This window comes from Nycticebus coucang, chromosome 11 (genome assembly GCF_027406575.1).
Source record: "Nycticebus coucang isolate mNycCou1 chromosome 11, mNycCou1.pri, whole genome shotgun sequence".
Taxonomy (NCBI): domain Eukaryota; kingdom Metazoa; phylum Chordata; class Mammalia; order Primates; family Lorisidae; genus Nycticebus; species Nycticebus coucang.
Genome location: NC_069790.1, coordinates 104,641,594 through 104,659,047, shown reverse-complemented (window position 1 = coordinate 104,659,047; position 17,454 = coordinate 104,641,594). Strand labels below are relative to the sequence as shown.

At 39.0% G+C, this 17,454-nt stretch overlaps 1 protein-coding gene across 2 annotated transcripts in view; it reads right to left on the bottom strand.

Moving 5' to 3' along the window:
• The window catches only part of EXOC4 (exocyst complex component 4), an 849,353-nt gene that overhangs the window by 649,468 nt on the left and 182,431 nt on the right, over positions 1–17,454 (bottom strand). The gene's annotated exons all lie outside the window — the stretch shown is intronic.

Below are 17,454 nucleotides of genomic sequence, written 5' to 3'. Positions count from 1 at the left end.
CCATTCTGAGGGCTCTCTGCTTGCTTTACTTAATGTGTTTTCGGTTGTACAGAAGCTTTTACTTGATCAGATCCCAGTAACGTATTTTTGGTGTTACTTAAATTGCCAGTGGAGGGGGGGAGGTCTTCCTCATAAAATATTCACCCAGGCAGATTTCTTCAAGTATTTTCTCTGTACTTTCTTCTAATATTTTTATAGTTTCATGTCTTAAGTTTAAATCTTTAATCAGTGAGAGTCTATCTTAGTTAATGGTGAAAGGTGTGGGTCCAATTTCAGTCTTCTACAGGTCACCAGCCAGTTCACCCAGCACCATTTGTTAATTGGGGAATCTTTTCCCTACTGAATGTTTTTAATTGGCTTGTCAAAGATCAAATAACGGTAAATAGCTGAGTTCATCTCTTGGTTCTCTATTTTGTTCCATACATCTACCTCTCTGTTTTTGTGCCAGTACCATGCTGTTTTTATTACTATTGATTTATAGTATAGTCTGAGGTCTGGTAGCGTGATTCCTTATACTTTGTTTTTATTTCTGTGTAATGTCTTGGCTATTTGAGGTTTTTCTGATTCCATATAAAATGAAGTATTATTGAGATCTTTAAAGTATGACAGTGGAGTTTTAATAGGGATTGCATTAAAATTATATATTGCTTTTGATAATATGGACATTTTTAAAATGTTGATTCTTCCCAACCATGAGCATGGTTTGTTTTTCCATTTGTTGACATCTTCAGCTATTTCTTTTCTTAGAGTTTCATAGTTCTCTTTATAGAGATGTTTTTACGTCCTTTGTTAGGTAAACTCCCAAATATTTCACCTTCTTTGGCAATACTGTGAACAGAATAGAGTACTTGACTTTTTCAGCTTGACTGTTGTTGGTATATATAAAGGCTACCAATTTATGAGTGTTGATTTTGTAATCCTAGACACTGCTGTATTCCTTGATCACGTCTGTTTTGTAGTTGAATCCCTCGTGTTTTCCAGATATACAGTCATATCATCTGCAAAGAGTAAAAGTTTGATCTCTTCTGACCCTATGTGGATACCCTTGATCACTTTGTCTTGCCTGATTGTGATGGATAAGACTTCCACTACAATGTTGAAAAGCAGTGGAGACAATGGGCAACTTTGCCTGGTTCCTGATCTGAGTGAAAAGGATTTCAATTTAACTCCACTGAAGACGATATTGTCTGTGGGTTTGCTGTAGAAGGCCTCTATCAGTTTAAGAAATGTCCCTTCTATACTAATTTTCTTAAGTGTTCTGATCATGAAAGGATGCTGGATATTACCAAAAGCTTTTTCTGCATCATTTGAGAGAATCATACGTTCTATGTTTTTTAATTTGTTTATGTAATGAATTATATTTGTAGATTTACATATATTGAACCAGCCTTAAAACCCTGGGATAAAACCCACTTGGTCATGGTGTGCAATTTGTTTGATGTGTTGCTGGATTCTGTATGCTAGAATCTTGATGAATATTTTTGCATCAATATTCATTAGTGATACTGATCTATAATTTTCTTTTCCTGTTGGGTCTTTTCCTGGGTTGAGGATCAAGGTGATGTTTGCTTCATAGAATGTGTTGGGTAGTATTCCTTCTTTTTCTATATTTTGGAAAAGGTTAAGTAATATAGGTACTAGTTCCTCTTTAAAGGTTTGGTAGAATTCTGATGTAAAGCCATCTGGTCCTGGGCTTATCTTTTTAGGGTGATTTTGTATGGTTGATGCTATTTCAGAACTTGATATAGGCCTGTTCAACAGTTCCACTACATTCTGGCTAAGTCTAGGAAGGTGCCGTGTTTCCAACTATTGGTATATTTCCTTCAAATTTTCATATTTCATATTCTGAGAATAGAGTTTCTTGTAATATTCATTAAGGATTTTTTGAAATTCTGAGGAGTCTGTTGTTATTTCATCTTTGCCATTTCTTATTGATGAAATTAGAGATTTTACTCTCTGTTTCCTGGTTAGGTTAGCCAAAGGTTTACCTATTTTATTGACCTTTTCAAAAAATCAACTTGCTGATTTATTGATCTGTTGTATAATTCTTTTGTTTTCAATTTCATTTAATTCTGCTCCAATTTAGGTTTTTTCTTCTGCTGAGGATTGGAATGTTCTTCCTTGGAAGAATTTTGGAGGATGTTGCATGGGCCAATGAGAAGAATGTGTATTCAATTTTGTTAGGATGAAATGTTCTATAGATGTCTGTTAAATCCAATTGTCTTCTGTTTGGGACTGGAATGTTCTTCCTTTTCCAATTGCTTGAGATGTCCCATTAAGTTGTTAAATTCTCTTTCCATTCTCTTGAGGAAGGCTTGAAGTGTTGTAAATTTCCTTCTTAGGACTGCCTTTGAGGTATCCCACAGGTTCTGGTAATTCGTATCTTCATTATCATTTTGTTCCAAAAATTTGGTAATTTCCTTCTTAAACTCATCTTTAACCCAGTTATCGTTCAGCATAAAGTTATTGAGTTTCTGTGTTTTTGTATGAGTATGTAGATTCCTGCTGTTACTGAGTTCAACTTTTATTCCATGATGATCTGAGAGGATGCAAGGTATAATTTATTTTAAATTTGCTGAGGTTAGACTTGTGACCTAGGATGTTATCAGTTTTGGAGGACGTTCCACGGGCTGATGAGAAGAATGTGTATTCAATCTTGTTAGGATGAAATGTTCTGTACATGTCTGTTAAATCCAATTGTCAAATGGTTAATTTTAAGTCTAAAATTTCTTTGATGAGTTTCTTATTGGAGGATCTATCCAACACTACCAAAGGAGTGTTAAAATCTCCAGCTACTCTAGTGCTGGAGGAAATGAAGATGCTCATTTCAGTTAGAGTCTCTCTCTCTTATAAATTGAGGCACATTTTGGTTGGGTATATAAATGTTAATAATTGAAATATTATCATGTTGAGTGTTATCCTTAACAAATATGAAGTGACCATCCTTATCCTTCCTTACTTTTGTTGGTTTAAAGCCTATTGTATCTGTGAATAAAATTGCAACACCTGCTTTTTTCTGATTTCCATTTGCCTGAAATATAGATGACCATCCCTTCACCCTGGGTCTATATTTATCTTTTAAGGTAAAATGAGATTCTTGTATGCAGCAGATATCTGGCCTGAGTTTTTGTATCCAATTGGCCAACCTGTGCCTCTTTAGAGGACAATATAAACCATTTAATTGAGAATTGAGAATATTGAGAATATTGGTAAGCCTGGTAAAATTTGGGGTATCAAGTTTTTCGAAAGACCAGTGGACATTTTTAATCCTTTTGCCACTGTGGAAGTTAGAATTTGATCAAAAGTTTCTGAGTGAGTTTACTTTTGTGGTGGAGGATTGGGCTAGTCATTATGGAGGATAGGTCTGAGAATATCCTGAAGAACTGGTTTAGTTATGGCAAATTTCTTCAACATGTGAATGTAATTAAAGTATTTAATTTTAATTTCTGCATCATAAATGAAGCTCAGTTTACCTGGATACAGGATCTTGGGTTGAAAGTTATTTTGTTTAAGGAGATTTAAAGTCGATAACCACCCTCTTCTGGATTGAAAGGTTTCAGCAGAGAGATCTGCAGTCATTCTAATATTCTTCCCTTTGTAGGTTATGGTTTTCTTACGTCTGGCTGCTTGCAGAATTTTCTCCTTCATATTAACTTTAGTGATGTTAATTATGATGTGCCTGGGGGATGTCTTATTCAGGTTGAGTCATGCTGGGGTTCTGCAACTGTCTGCTATCTGAATTTCAGAATCTCTTGGCATGTCTGGAAAGTTCTCTTTCATAATCTCATGAAGAAGGGCCTCTGTGCCTTGTGAAGCCACTTCATCACCTTCAGGGATTCCTATGAGGCGAATATTAGTCTTCTTCGAATTATCCCAGAGCTCTCTGAGAGAATGATCCATTTTTGCTCTCTACTTTTCTTCCTCGTTGAGCATTTGGGAGCATTCAAAAGCTTTGTCGTCAATGTCAGAAATCCTTTCTTCTGCCTGCTCCATTCTTTTACTGAGGGGTTCTACTGTATTTCTCAGCTCTTTCAGGGCCACAAGTTCTTGCTTCAATGTGTCAAAATCTTTGGTGATTTTGTCTTTGAATTCATTGAATTCTTGAGACAACTTTTGAAATGATCCTTGAATTTCTAATTCCAACTTTACCTCCATTCTATTAATTTTATTTGCAATCCAAACTCTGAATTCGATTTCCGACATCTCAGCCATTTGTTTATGAATGGGATCTTCTAGTGTGTCCACCATTTCGTTCCTTGGGGGAGCTGATCTACTCTGATTATTCATGTTGCCAGAGTTTTTCAGCTGATTCTGCCCCATGATTATTTTGCAACATTTAGTTAGGTGACCAGATAAGGTGAAGTTGGTTTGGGGGCTTGTAGGGTGTAGGGATTAACCGGCCCTTTGCCCAAGAGCTGGGACTGCTGTCTGTACCTTTTCCCCTAGAGCTTTACAAAGGACTCATACAGCACTAAGGCTTAAGATACTGGGGACCTGCTTGGTATGGTGGGGCTAAGTGGCTCTGTCTTCTTTTCAGCTGGTCTCTGTCCAATCCTAGTGGATCAGTAACTCTGGGTTGAAGTCTCAGGGGCCTGCATTTCTATCCCAGATCTGTTCTGCCAGTGGCTGCCACTGGAGTAGAGGCCTAGCTTTCTCTGTACCTTTTTAAAGGAAAAAGAATGTGCTCAAAGAAATTATTCTCACATTTAACACATTGTCATGTGAGTTGTATTTAACTCACACTAGTTTTGAACCCAGGGTTTCACAAAGCATATAGAAATGGTGTATAGGTGGGAATGTCCAAAGCACACCTGCATGGCGGGAAACCTCTGCTTATTATTTTTCACCATCAATTGGCATGTCTCCCCCACCTCCTGCCACCCTTTACTAACAGGTGACACATGCTAGACTATGTTCTCTAATTACCATAATATCCAACTGCACATTTCCCCTTGAACATTAGCCTGGCGGCTCTTTCAATGGCCACCCAAGGTCCACTCCAGACACAACTAAATAGTTGTGAAATGACAAAAGTGTCAATACTGAGGAACAAATTCAGTATGTCATGAATCACATACAACTGTGGTGTGCTGTATAAAAACTGATTCTAGTGCAAGGTGAGTTGCACATAACTCATGCAGAGAAAACAATAAAAAATAACAAATTTTTCTTTAAATTAGAAAAGATCATTTTGTTTTCAAAGTTTTTACTCTATTTTTGTAATGGGACACCATGAGCCCACGGGGAAAAAAAATGTTGTTTTTCTAGTGTGGCAATGTGTTAAGAAATCTTGGAACACATACCTTGAGAGTGCTCAGAAAGTAAAGAACAAGTGTTCTTCAGAGGTGTGGTAGGTTCCTAGGGCTGTGGTAACAAATTAACATAATCTTGGTGGCTTGAAACAACAGAACTTACTCTCCCACCAAGCTGCTGGCAGAGCTCTGCTGGCTCTGAAGCCAGAGGGGGCGCAACCTGCCTTCCTCATCTTAGCCTTAGGTGGTTGCCAGCAATCCTTTGCTTTCCCTGGCTTGTACAAATTCCGTCTCTGTTGTCACATGACATTCTGTGTGTGTTATCTCTGTAATCAAATTTTCATCCTCTTAAAAGGGCACTAATCATTAGATTAGGGCAAAGCAGGGCCTGCCTTAATCCAATATAAGCTCATCGTAACCTGACTGCATTGCAAAGACCCAATTTCCAAGTGTGTACCAGGGGTGAAGACCTGGAGACCTGGACTTGGCTTTTGGGATGACACAATTCTACTCACTGGTGTGGGGGGTTGGGGGGGTGGAGTTTAAGACATACTCTAGGCTATCAAGAAAGAGTAAAAATAAGAATAAAAAGCATAAGGAAATCATGATATAAAGAACTGGGTGATTTTCCCAGCCCCAGTGTTAGCAAGTCAACCAAACAGAGAATAGGGAGGTACCCTATGGCCAAGGGCAAAAGTGCCACCTAGGCAGTCACTGAACTGTGCCCTCTTCTGTTCTACACTTGGCTTAGAACCACATTTTTTTGTTTTTTGAGACAGAGTCTCACTCACTCTCGGTAGAATGCCGTGGTATCACAGCTCACAGCAACCACAAACTCTTGGGCTTAAGCGATTGTCTTGCCTCAGCCTCCCAATAGAAGAACCACATTTTGAAACACAGTTAACTATTTTTACTGGACACTTAATACCATAGTAGTATTATTCTTTCTAATACTTACTAATAGTGTTTCAGCTATTTGAAACACATGTGGGACATTTCCAGGAAAACTACTAAATAAAAAGCATATTTTCCTCTCTAAAGGGAAAAGAACAGAGCAACATAATAGCCTTTTTTTTCCTTGCTTGGGAACTTGAGAAATAATTTTTCATATCTTTGAAACTCATACTAAATGTTACCTGAATAACTGTTTTTCTATTAACTCTTCTCTCATCCAGGTCCTATGATAACACCAAAATAGTCACAGTCAAGAATAGTATCACTACTCATATGTTGTGGAATAGTGATGATATAAATTCAATGCAAAAAAAGTATAAGTTAAAAATTATCCCTGAGATGTAGGATTCTGGATTATTTTTAAATTTTCTGTAAGTTTTCTGTTTTCTTTTGATAAAGAGATAGGGTCTTACTCTGTCAATCCGGGTTGGTGTGCAGTGGCACAATCATAGCTCACTGTAACCTAAATTCCTGAGCTCCAGTGATCCCCTGCCTCCCAAGGAGGTAGGACTACACGGACATGCCAACACACCCAACTAATAGTTTTATTTTTGGCAACAACAGGCTGTGTTACCCAGGTTGGTCTAGAACTCCTGGCCTCAAGACATCTTCCCAAAGGGCTAGGATTACAGGCATGAGATACCACATCCAGGCAGTTTTCTCTGTTTCTAAACATTTCTATCATACACATGTAACTATATTTATAAACAGAAATAAAGTGGCTTAAATAAGCACACAGAATTTTGGTAATTTCACAGTTTTTAATGAAGCAAAAATTTAGAAAAGGAAATGTACCAAAATGCAAACAACTCTTTAGGTAGTGAGAATCTGAAAAAGTTAACTTTCCTTCTTATACTTTTCTATATTTCCCAAATTTTCTATATGAGGATGCCTTATCCTACAGCAGGAATAATAATATAAGAAAAGGTGGCAGGAGGGACTTGCCTGATGGAGTCTGCAGGAAGAAGAAAAAGTGAAGCAATATTTCTATATATCTTAGGAAAAAGCAAGCAGAAGTCTCCGATAGGCTAAAACAATGTCTAATAGAAATGGCAATGTTTTCATGCCTCAATCTGCTTTAGGAAATGAAGTCTTTTCTAGAACAACAGTGTGGAGCCAAACTATATGTGAGGATAAAATGATAAAATGCTTAGTTGACTTGGCCAGAATCACTCAAAAATGGAAACATAAACTGCCAAAGCAAACTGAAAATTATTTTTCCCCTTTAGTACTTTACTCATGGTTAAAAACCAACATTAAACCTACCAAAATGTTGCTTGTTTTCAAAGGGCTAAAGAAACATATGCAAATATCACGGCAGCCAAGGGAAGACAGGTGTCAGGGGAGGTTTAGAAATGCATACTATAAATTGAAGCTGAGTTCTAGGTTGATTCTCACCACCAGGACTTGAAATTCACCACATGACAGTTACTCTACATCCTCAAAATAGCCACAATCAAGAATATTCTTGCTCCTCATGTGGAAAATAGAGATGGGGGTCATCAGTCCTCTCACTGCCTGCTGGATTCAGAGATCCAACCCATGGCTTCTGAAATTATCTATGAGGATTGAGCAGTTTTGATACTTTCGCAAAACACAAAACTAAACTCCAAGTTCCAATTTTATGTTTATTAATCAATTCAATAGACAGGAGATTATACTGTCCAAATCATTACAAGTTTCTACAGGTTTAATCTCAACTTCTGCACCTATCTCATGGAGGACTGGTGAGAGTCACAGACAGGCACTGTTCTGAAGACCGTGCTCTGAGGCTCTCAGTAATCTAGTCCCCTCTTAAATAAGAAAACAGCTTCACTGACAGTTTTTGGTTGTAATTACATTGGGTTGCAGGAAGAAAAGGGTTGGTTCATCTTCTCTGTTTTGTGTAAGAGAGAGAGAGAGAGCTGAGGCAGAGAAAGAATGTGTGATGCCTTCACACTCACAGTCAGAGAGGGAAACAGTCACGGAAGAGCAGGGGCTCTGCTTGAGACTCGACTGGAAAGAAAAGAAAGGTCCTCCTTACTGAAGTACAGTAAAACCTCTGTAAGTTGACCACCCAAGAGACTATGACAAACTGGTAACATATGGAGTGGTCAACATAAGGAACTAGGCCTGCTGTGCTGACACGTACACGTAGTGCACGTCCCGTCTATGAAAACAAGTCAACTTAAGGAGATCAACGAAGGGAGGTGGTCAACTACGGAGGTTTGACTGTCATTAGAAAGTATCCTGGTTGGCTCGGTTATCTCTTAGAGTTAAGGAAACGATACATCTGATGATTCTGGGTAAGGCAGCCTCTCACAATTCACCAACGCACATTACCATCACCTGGAGAGGGAGGGGGGTGGGGCCTTGGTGTGTGTCACACTTTATGGGGGCAAGACATGATTGCAAGAGGGACTTTACCTAACAATCGCAATCAGTGTAACCTGGCTTATTGTACCCTCAATGAATCCCCAACAATAAAAAAAAAAAATCATTGTCCAGGCCTCTGAGGTAGGACTTGGACATAGTTGTTTTGTTTTTCCATCTCCCCAAGATGACTTGAATGTGTAGCCAAAGCTGAGAAGCACTGAAGTAGTGGAAAGAGTGCTGGCATGTCAATTAAGGCCTTGGGTTCTAATACCAGCCCTAACAATCTTTAGTTGTGTTGTGCTGTGTACGTTACTCTATATTCCAAAGTCTTACCCTACACAACTGTAAAGGAAAGTGTACATCTTCCTACCTCACAGGGGTTTTGGAGCCTCAGGTATGTGTTAACTGGAAAGCACTTTACATACTTTCCAGCAATCCTTTTCAAATACAATGTTTACTAAGAGAGAATTCAGGGACACTTAATAAATCTGAAGATCAGAAGCCTATGACTGCCTATACACACTTCAGTAGATTCTATAATGAGTTTAGAAAAATTTCAATTTGTCAAGATACAAGTTGAAAACTTTGAGAACTGCTATCTTTTAGCCATCAAGTACATGACAGAAGGAATATACCGATCAGTACATACAAGGCCCAGAAACATTAAAAAAAAAAATAATAAGCACATGTAAGAACATATTCATGTTCCCCAAATTCTGCCTAATTCAGAATTACAACCTGTCAGCTGATTATCTGTCTCACAGCCACCCAAACTTAATATGGCCAAAATACAAGCCTAGTTCTCTTCCCCCTTCCTTCATCCACGACCTCACAAGTCCAGAAGTCCTGTAGGCCTGAACTTAGTATAACAGATTATGTTATCGTGACACTTCTCTTTCATCAAGAGGGCTCACCCTCACCTTTTGTGGGTCAACCTTACCAGCCTTCAGCACAAACCTCCTATTAAATCCCATCATCTTAAATGCAAATGTATTTAAAACGAATTCTTCTTCTGTTTATTACAAATGGTACGACCTTTCTTTAGCTACAAAAAGCTGATTACTTTGGTCATCTTTGATTTATTCCTTTACTCAATACCCAGCAAATTTCAAGTCCTTCAAATGTTTTGTCCTTGTAGTCACAATCTGTCTACTCCCAACTTCTCCATATTTCCTATTATTAATTATTCTCTCCTCTCTGCTGGATAAAATAAACCTTTCCTTTCTTATAGAAAAGGATGTTGGTTCAAAAAATTACTGAACCAACCAGGATACTTTCCTTTAGCTTACAAATAAGCCAAAATACCAGCCCTGTTCTTGAGACCCCTCCCCATCCCCACTAGACTGACGCTAGGGCACTTCAGCTCTGTCCCATGATTAAGCACCACATGTCATCACTATTTACATGTCACACTGCCCACCAGTGGGGCTCTCTGAAGCCAAGAGCCCAGATTGGATGATGTGATGAAGATGCTTGTGGCTAAGCAGCCAAGACGGGTCAGTAGAGACAGGCCAATCCTCCTGCAAGACAATGCTTGACCACACGTCACACAAGCAACACTGCTCAAACTACAGACGCTGGACTTGGAAACTATCAACCAGACCTTCCACCAACAGCCTGCCACTTCTCCCAGGCTTTGAACCACTTCTTGAAAGAAAAAGTATTCCATTCTCAATAATCTGTGGGAAATGGCTTTCACATTTTCCTCACCCTTGCTCTCTCAGCATCTTCCCTGCTGGCAAAAACAAGTCACCACCAGGAAGGCCAAACTGTGTCCACACTCTAGGTGCATACTTTGGTTAATTGAGATATAATAAACTAACTTTTGATTTTAAATCAGACATTTCATATTTAATGACCTGTGTAAACTACCATGGCCTAAGGGACAGGATTTCCTCTCACACAGCTCACGTGCGCACCTTCTGTGTTATTCCAGTCAGGACGTTTCCTTGCACTTTCCTACCTCTACCCCTCCCTGGCACTGCTCACCCAGATCTTACTTGCTTCCCCACCTATAAATACCTCTCCCATCCTGAAGCACTTTCCAAGAACTCAGTGATCTCTCCTCCCCAGGTACTCATAATCCATACCCTTTATCAGGCAGTTACCACTGGCTGTTGAAGTTACAACTTTTGAAATAGAAGATTTCAACCAAAATCTCACAGTTGTACTAAAATATCGCCAGACACATCATCAACGTTGATGACCAAATATTGCATGGTAAATTAATTCTGAGGCTAAAAGTGCTTGGAAGGAAGAGAGAATTGAGTGGGCAAGTGTGGGCGGAAATAAAGGTGGAAGAATAACAGTGAGAGTTTTCACAAAAATGCAGAGCTGATTCCAGTACTAGGACTTTGCTCTGACACTCTCAATAAGACATCCACCTCTCAGGAACAATCAGACCCAATGAAAACACGATGAGAATGAGAAATCCCTAGCAGTGTTCAGGAACTGTGACAAGCTTCTGAAGAGTTTAAAAGGTAGTTAATGTCACCAGTACAGGATCCTGGCTTGGGAATGGTTACAGTGCACGTGGGAGCTGAGGGACCCGATAAGTGATTATTCAATTTGATCACTAAACTTGTTTTTAAAAATGATTTTAAATGAACACATTTAATTAAAAGTAAAAAACAAAGAGGATGTAATTCACAAGAAGCATTGTGCTGGCCTGATTCTGTATTCTTGCAGCTGCCACGGTGAGTGATAGATGGAAGAGTTACCCATTCAGTTACAGGCCCCCTGATGACTTTATTGTTAGGAATCTTTATACTCCTCACAATTCAATAGTGAAGCAGATCCAAGGAAAACATGGGAAGGGTCAACTGGGCTTAGAGACTGATAATCTCCCCTTACATCTTCGCTTCTTTTGTGATACAGACTTTATGTCTCTTAATAAATCCTGAGTCTTTCAAGAATACTAAGCCAGTGATACAGCTTTTTTGGTGCCACGTAACTATGTGTCAGTAGTCAGAGGTAGCTTTGTGAGATATCATTATCCACACAAATAAAAACACACTCACACACAAATACATACACTATACTTCATGGGTCATATGATGCACATTAATTCACATTTTTAACATCTCTGAAATTAAGAACAGTCTGATAAGGAATGACATATTAGAATTGATGGAATTTAGTACATTTCCTCTAAACAACTGTAACGTTTTAAAGGCAGAGACCACAACTGAGATTCAAACACTAACTGAAAGGAACAGTAGTGATCTAATCCAATCCCCTTCATTTTACAAGTGAAACACACATATACAAACACCACAGATGTACACAGAGGCAGAAGTAATACCAAATCTGGAAATCAAATTTCCTGACTCCTGGTCATCACACTTACGTTCCGTTAGCACCTCAGTAAAATACTAGTGAACTAACACTGCCACCCGTAAACAACTGGTAATCAAAGAAATTTTCAAGATGGGGTAGACATGAAGAAAACACCTGAATAGGGCAGGAACAATGTCCATTTTGATCCCTGTGATGGTCAGAGTGCCCGGCGCAGTGCTATTCAAATGGCAGGCATTTTATAAATGTATGTATACATGAATGTTCTAACATGAAAAATCTGACTGTTGTATTTAAGATACAGCCTGGTGGCAAGTATCCAAGCAGGAGATAACAGCATACACTGAAGGACCAGCTCAGGGGACCACCTCCTCGAAACCTCTTGGGATGCCTATTACAAATGAAGAAAACTAGACTCTTCACAGACCAACTAAACTAGACTTCCTGGGGCTATGACTCATGAATGTGGGTTTTTAATAAGCCTTCCAGGTGATTCTTGTGGCCATTAAAATTTGAGAACCAAGTATATTAGAAAATAAAGACATGCTCTGGAGGCAATGGAAAGGAAGGAGCAAATTGACAAATAAATGTTTAAATCTAACGAACATAAGGCATTAGAGAAAGAAGAGACAAAATATGCATGACAGGGGAAAAATAAGGGGAAGTTAGCTATAAACTAATATAAGAACCATTTAAATATAAATATACAAACATTAAAGAATCAGGAACTCTGAGGAGCCCTGGGATAAGGGATTAATTCCATCAGTCTGCAAGAGGCCAGGAGTACCATACGAGACATCATTTGGATAATTAAATAATTAACACACATAGGACTAAAATTCCTCTTGGGGAAAATGAGAATGAACCAGAAACACCTAATGTAGTTTCACAAATGACTCTTCAAATGTCTACAGACAAAGACAGATCTGAACTAAATACGGAGAAAAGTACAAAATCTTGTTACAGTCAGCTAAAACTTAGAGAAAAGAGTCAGAGAGAGCAAATTAATTCATGCTACTCAAATAAGTCAGACACGAGAAAACGAGCTTTTAAAATTATCAAGGGGGGGAAAGACTAGGAAAAGAAAAATGCTGCTAAAAATGGAGTGGGGTGTGGAATTAATGAAGACTAAACTAGCTCAGAAACTGAACTAATTCTTTTTAATTTGTCTTTGACAAGAAAAATGAAGAAGACATATTTGTATAATTAGAGAGAATGAAGACTTTGCAAAAATAGCGACTGACAAAAAGCAGATGGGAAACACTTGACAAAGCTGAAGTCATACCAATCAGCAGGCCGGGTGACGGGCAGACGAGCCTCTTGAGGGAAATCACCCACACTCTGGAGGAGTCATTACTCTCATCATGGAAATACCACAGAAAAACGGGGAAACAAAAGATGCGAAGTGGAGAGAAAACAGATAATGAAATCTTAAAATGGTTACAAAGAGGGATTATGGAAAATCTCAGTCTTAGAACTCATGACATTTTTTCCCATCCAGACTGAGAGCTCCATGAGGCCAGAGGCATTCTTCTTCACTATTCTACATCAGCCAGAATTCAGAGCAAGCAGTAAGTAATAACCAGATAAATTAAAACAGACAAATGATGAGCTAGAAAGGGAATGTTACCAAACTTCTTTTTTCTTCTGAGCAGAAACCTGGACCACAAAGGAGTTTATAGTCCAATTAAGTCAAAATACTTGAATAACTGGTAGATAATTAAATTATAAGCCATGATCAGAATAAAAATCTAAAAATTCTAGTATCACAAATGTAATAGATTTGAGAAACTATAAATAAAAACAAAAAAAAATACAACATATACTATAAGTGTAGGGTAATATTTTCAGTACTTTCTTTAAAAATAAATCCTCTAATGTATTTGGAGAACATGCAAAGTTTAAAGAGAAATAAAAAGCAGAAATCCTAAAAAGCACCATTTACCATGATCATTACATAGCTTAATGAATCAAAGGAGTTTCTCCCTCCACACAGACAGCAATACAACCCTATCCACAGCCAAATACTCAAATATATTTTTATTAATTCATCTTCAATTTATAAACAGAGCAGACAGACAAATTCATACAGAGGCATATACTTCCAGGAAACTGAAACTGAGCTAAGAAAAAAGATCATAACTGGATTTCAAGTAATTATAAACATAAGCAAAACAGCCTAAATGCTACATTTCCCACAAGCTAAATTAAAAGGGATTGAATGGTTAGAGGGGGTTCATTTTCATATATCCTTTTGGACAAAGCATAGTGCATTCCATGTAGGGCACGTTAATAACTGTGCATTGATTATACCAAATTAAAATCCACTGGCTCACATATGAGAAAGGTCTATGGCACGGGGGTGCTTATTTCACATGGCAGTTCCATTCCTTTCTTTGGGTCCCCCAAACTAACCTTTATGGCCATAGGCCTTGGTAAAGAAGGATTATGCCAGTAGACTGTCCCGTAAAATATGAATGATGTTAGTTTGATTTTCTTGTGGATTTTTTTTGGGGGGAGAGTGCATACTGTATTCTTTCAGAAAAACAGAGACAAAGAAGAAAAAGGGGAAAGGGGTACTGGTCCTGATTATGCTATGGAAAAGGGAGTTTTGTTATTAATTAGTCTTTATGCCAAAGGAAGAATAAAAGAGAAAGCTAACTCAAAAGGAATTATCTATATAAGTAATAATAGGTCTGGTCCAAAGAAGACAGAATCAAATTCAAGATCTTCTTGGTCAGAGGGCAGAGCTCAGGGTGGACAAACAAGCAGGTGTTAGGCACCAGCTGAAATGGTAAGAAGGTGGTACAAGGCAGGCCCAGGCCACTCTCTCTGGGTTTGATGCAGTTCATACCCAGTCCAGCAGGTGTAGGCACCAGCTGAAATGGTAAGAAGGTGGTACAAGGCAGGCCCAGGCCACTCTCTCTGGGTTTGACGCAGTTCATACCCAGTCCAGCAGGTGTAGGCACCAGCTGAAATGGTAAGAAGGTGGTACAAGGAAGGCCCAGGCCACTCTGGGTTTGACGCAGTTCATACCCAGTCCAGCAGGTATAGGCACCAGCTGAAATGGTAAGAAGGTGGTACAAGGCAGGCCCAGGCCACTCTCTCTGGGTTTGACGCAGTTCATACCCAGTCCAGCAGGTGTAGGCACCAGCTGAAATGGGAAGGTGGTGGTACAAGGAAGGCCCAGGCCACTCTGGGTTTGACGCAGTTCATATTCAGTCCAGCAGGTGTAGGGACCAGCTGAAATGGTAAGAAGGTGGTACAAGGAAGGCCCAGGCCACTCTGGGTTTGACACAGTTCATACCCAGTCCAGCAGGTGTAGGCACCAGCTGAAATGGTAAGAAGGTGGTACAAGGAAGGCCCAGGCCACTCTGGGTTTGACGCAGTTCATACCCAGTCCAGCAGGTGTAGGCACCAGCTGAAATGGTAAGAAGGTGGTACAAGGAAGGCCCAGGCCACTCTGGGTTTGACGCAGTTCATACCCAGTCCAGCAGGTGTAGGCACCAGCTGAAATGGTAAGAAGGTGGTACAAGGAAGGCCCAGGCCACTCTGGGTTTGACGCAGTTCATACCCAGTCCAGCAGGTGTAGGCACCAGCTGAAATGGTAAGAAGGTGGTACAAGGAAGGCCCAGGCCACTCTGGGTTTGACGCAGTTCATATCCAGTCCGTCTGTATGGATGCCAAGAAAAAAAATCTTTCCAATGACTGTCAACAGTAAATTCTACCTCCTTAAAAAATATATATATATAACTCTTAAGATCATTCAAGTATCTTCACTACTCTTCCATATAGTGGAATATATGGAATAATAAGGAATAATAGAACAACAGGAACAAATTGAGAGGGGAAAAAAACTAACCAAATATTTAACTCAAAAGAAAGATTTAAAAAAACTAACTTCAGTGTCACATGAAAACATGTTTATTCATTCACCTATCCATTCAACACGATCCAGGTAGGATAATAAAGCAGAAACTTTATACTTAATCCAGATACATCTAGAAATTAACAAATTACTAGATAATGGAGCATTTCCCCCCCAGAACTGGGTGTTAATGGAATATCTAAAACTTAAGTGACATAAATACAAATGGATGGGAGCAAGAGAGAGAATTCTACAATAAGTGTTCTAGATGCCATCTGGTTATCATTGCCTGCAGAATAATACTTAATTTATCTGGCAGTCTGGACCACTAAGAATAGTAACAACTAAAGAAGATGAAAGAAAGATAAAATGGACATCTCTGGGGCAAAATAGTTAAGAATTCATGCGACTAATGCCAGCCAGGATGTCTGATTACTTATTCTACACACAATTCTAACCACCTGGGCCCTCTGTCTTTGCAGCTAAGGCAGCAATGGTTAAGCAAATCAGAGAGCAAGAGGAGTTTGTCTGAGACAGACACAGTAAACAGCTACATATGATAACCTACGGCCAAATAGCAAGGGAAAAAAGATAGATGGCAGGAAAAGCAGGAAGTGAGATTAAAAAGAAATGGAATACAGGCTGGTTCAGGGCGGTGGAACAATGCCCAACCACTGCCCATCCTCTGCCACATCACAATACACTAAAAAAAGGACAGTGCGGAGACGTTCAGCCAAAGAAGGAGTTAACCAGGCTCAAAATGATGGCCCTTCAGTCATTAAGTCTAAATGTGCTCAGTATATTGAAACGAAAGGACCAAAGGCATTTTACAAAACTTCCATTAAAAATGTTAAAATGTTAAAATACAACCTTAGGAGCTTAAAGGGGAAAGAAAATTAAACTGCATTGAAAATCAGATTCCTAGACAGTGCTAAATAAATGGGACATTACTAATCTTCTTTTTAAAGAAAATATGATGCAACAGTTAGACTTTTACTTACAATAAAGCAATCAGTCTCTGTCAGAACAAAGATAGCCATTTAAGACAAAAAGCAATACAGACAAAGCTTTAATTACAAAAACAAAGAGCCATATGGATTCGTCTATTATGACAGCAGGATCCTGAGGCCTGTGAACAAGGCACTTCATCTCAGTCCTGGCTCATGACCCTTAAAAACTGGTGAAACAAGCTCAAAGTATCTTTGAAGCAACATCAATGATACTATCCTGTACTAGGTTTCAGATTTTTCTCTATACTGAATTAAAAGTTAATAAATGTTGCAGGCGGTTCTTCTGTGTACCTCACTCCATTCCCACCCCAAACACTAGGAAATAAAAGCAGCCATACCACCACTTTACAGTCTAGAGGGTTTGCAAAATGACTTGGAGGGGGAGCTTTGAAGTCTGTAATAATAGAAAGAGAAATATACCATGAATGCCAGAGGGGGGAGCTCAGAGCAAAGGGAAAGATGGTGTTTATAATGGGCAAAAAAGGGAAATTCTGAACACCTTCCGAGCTTTTACACCATAGCCCTTTTTCCTCTTTTTTCAGTATTCACTTTTGAAGAATTGGTTCCGATACCCTATGAAATAAACAATCTTTTTTTTTTTTTAAATCCTCTGTGGAGGGAAAATAAAATACTGTTGAAGGGTAGCCAGTTTACACTATGGACAGGATTCTGAAACCTCTGCTTTCAGAAAGTCTCCTGCAAGGGCCTCACCTCTCTA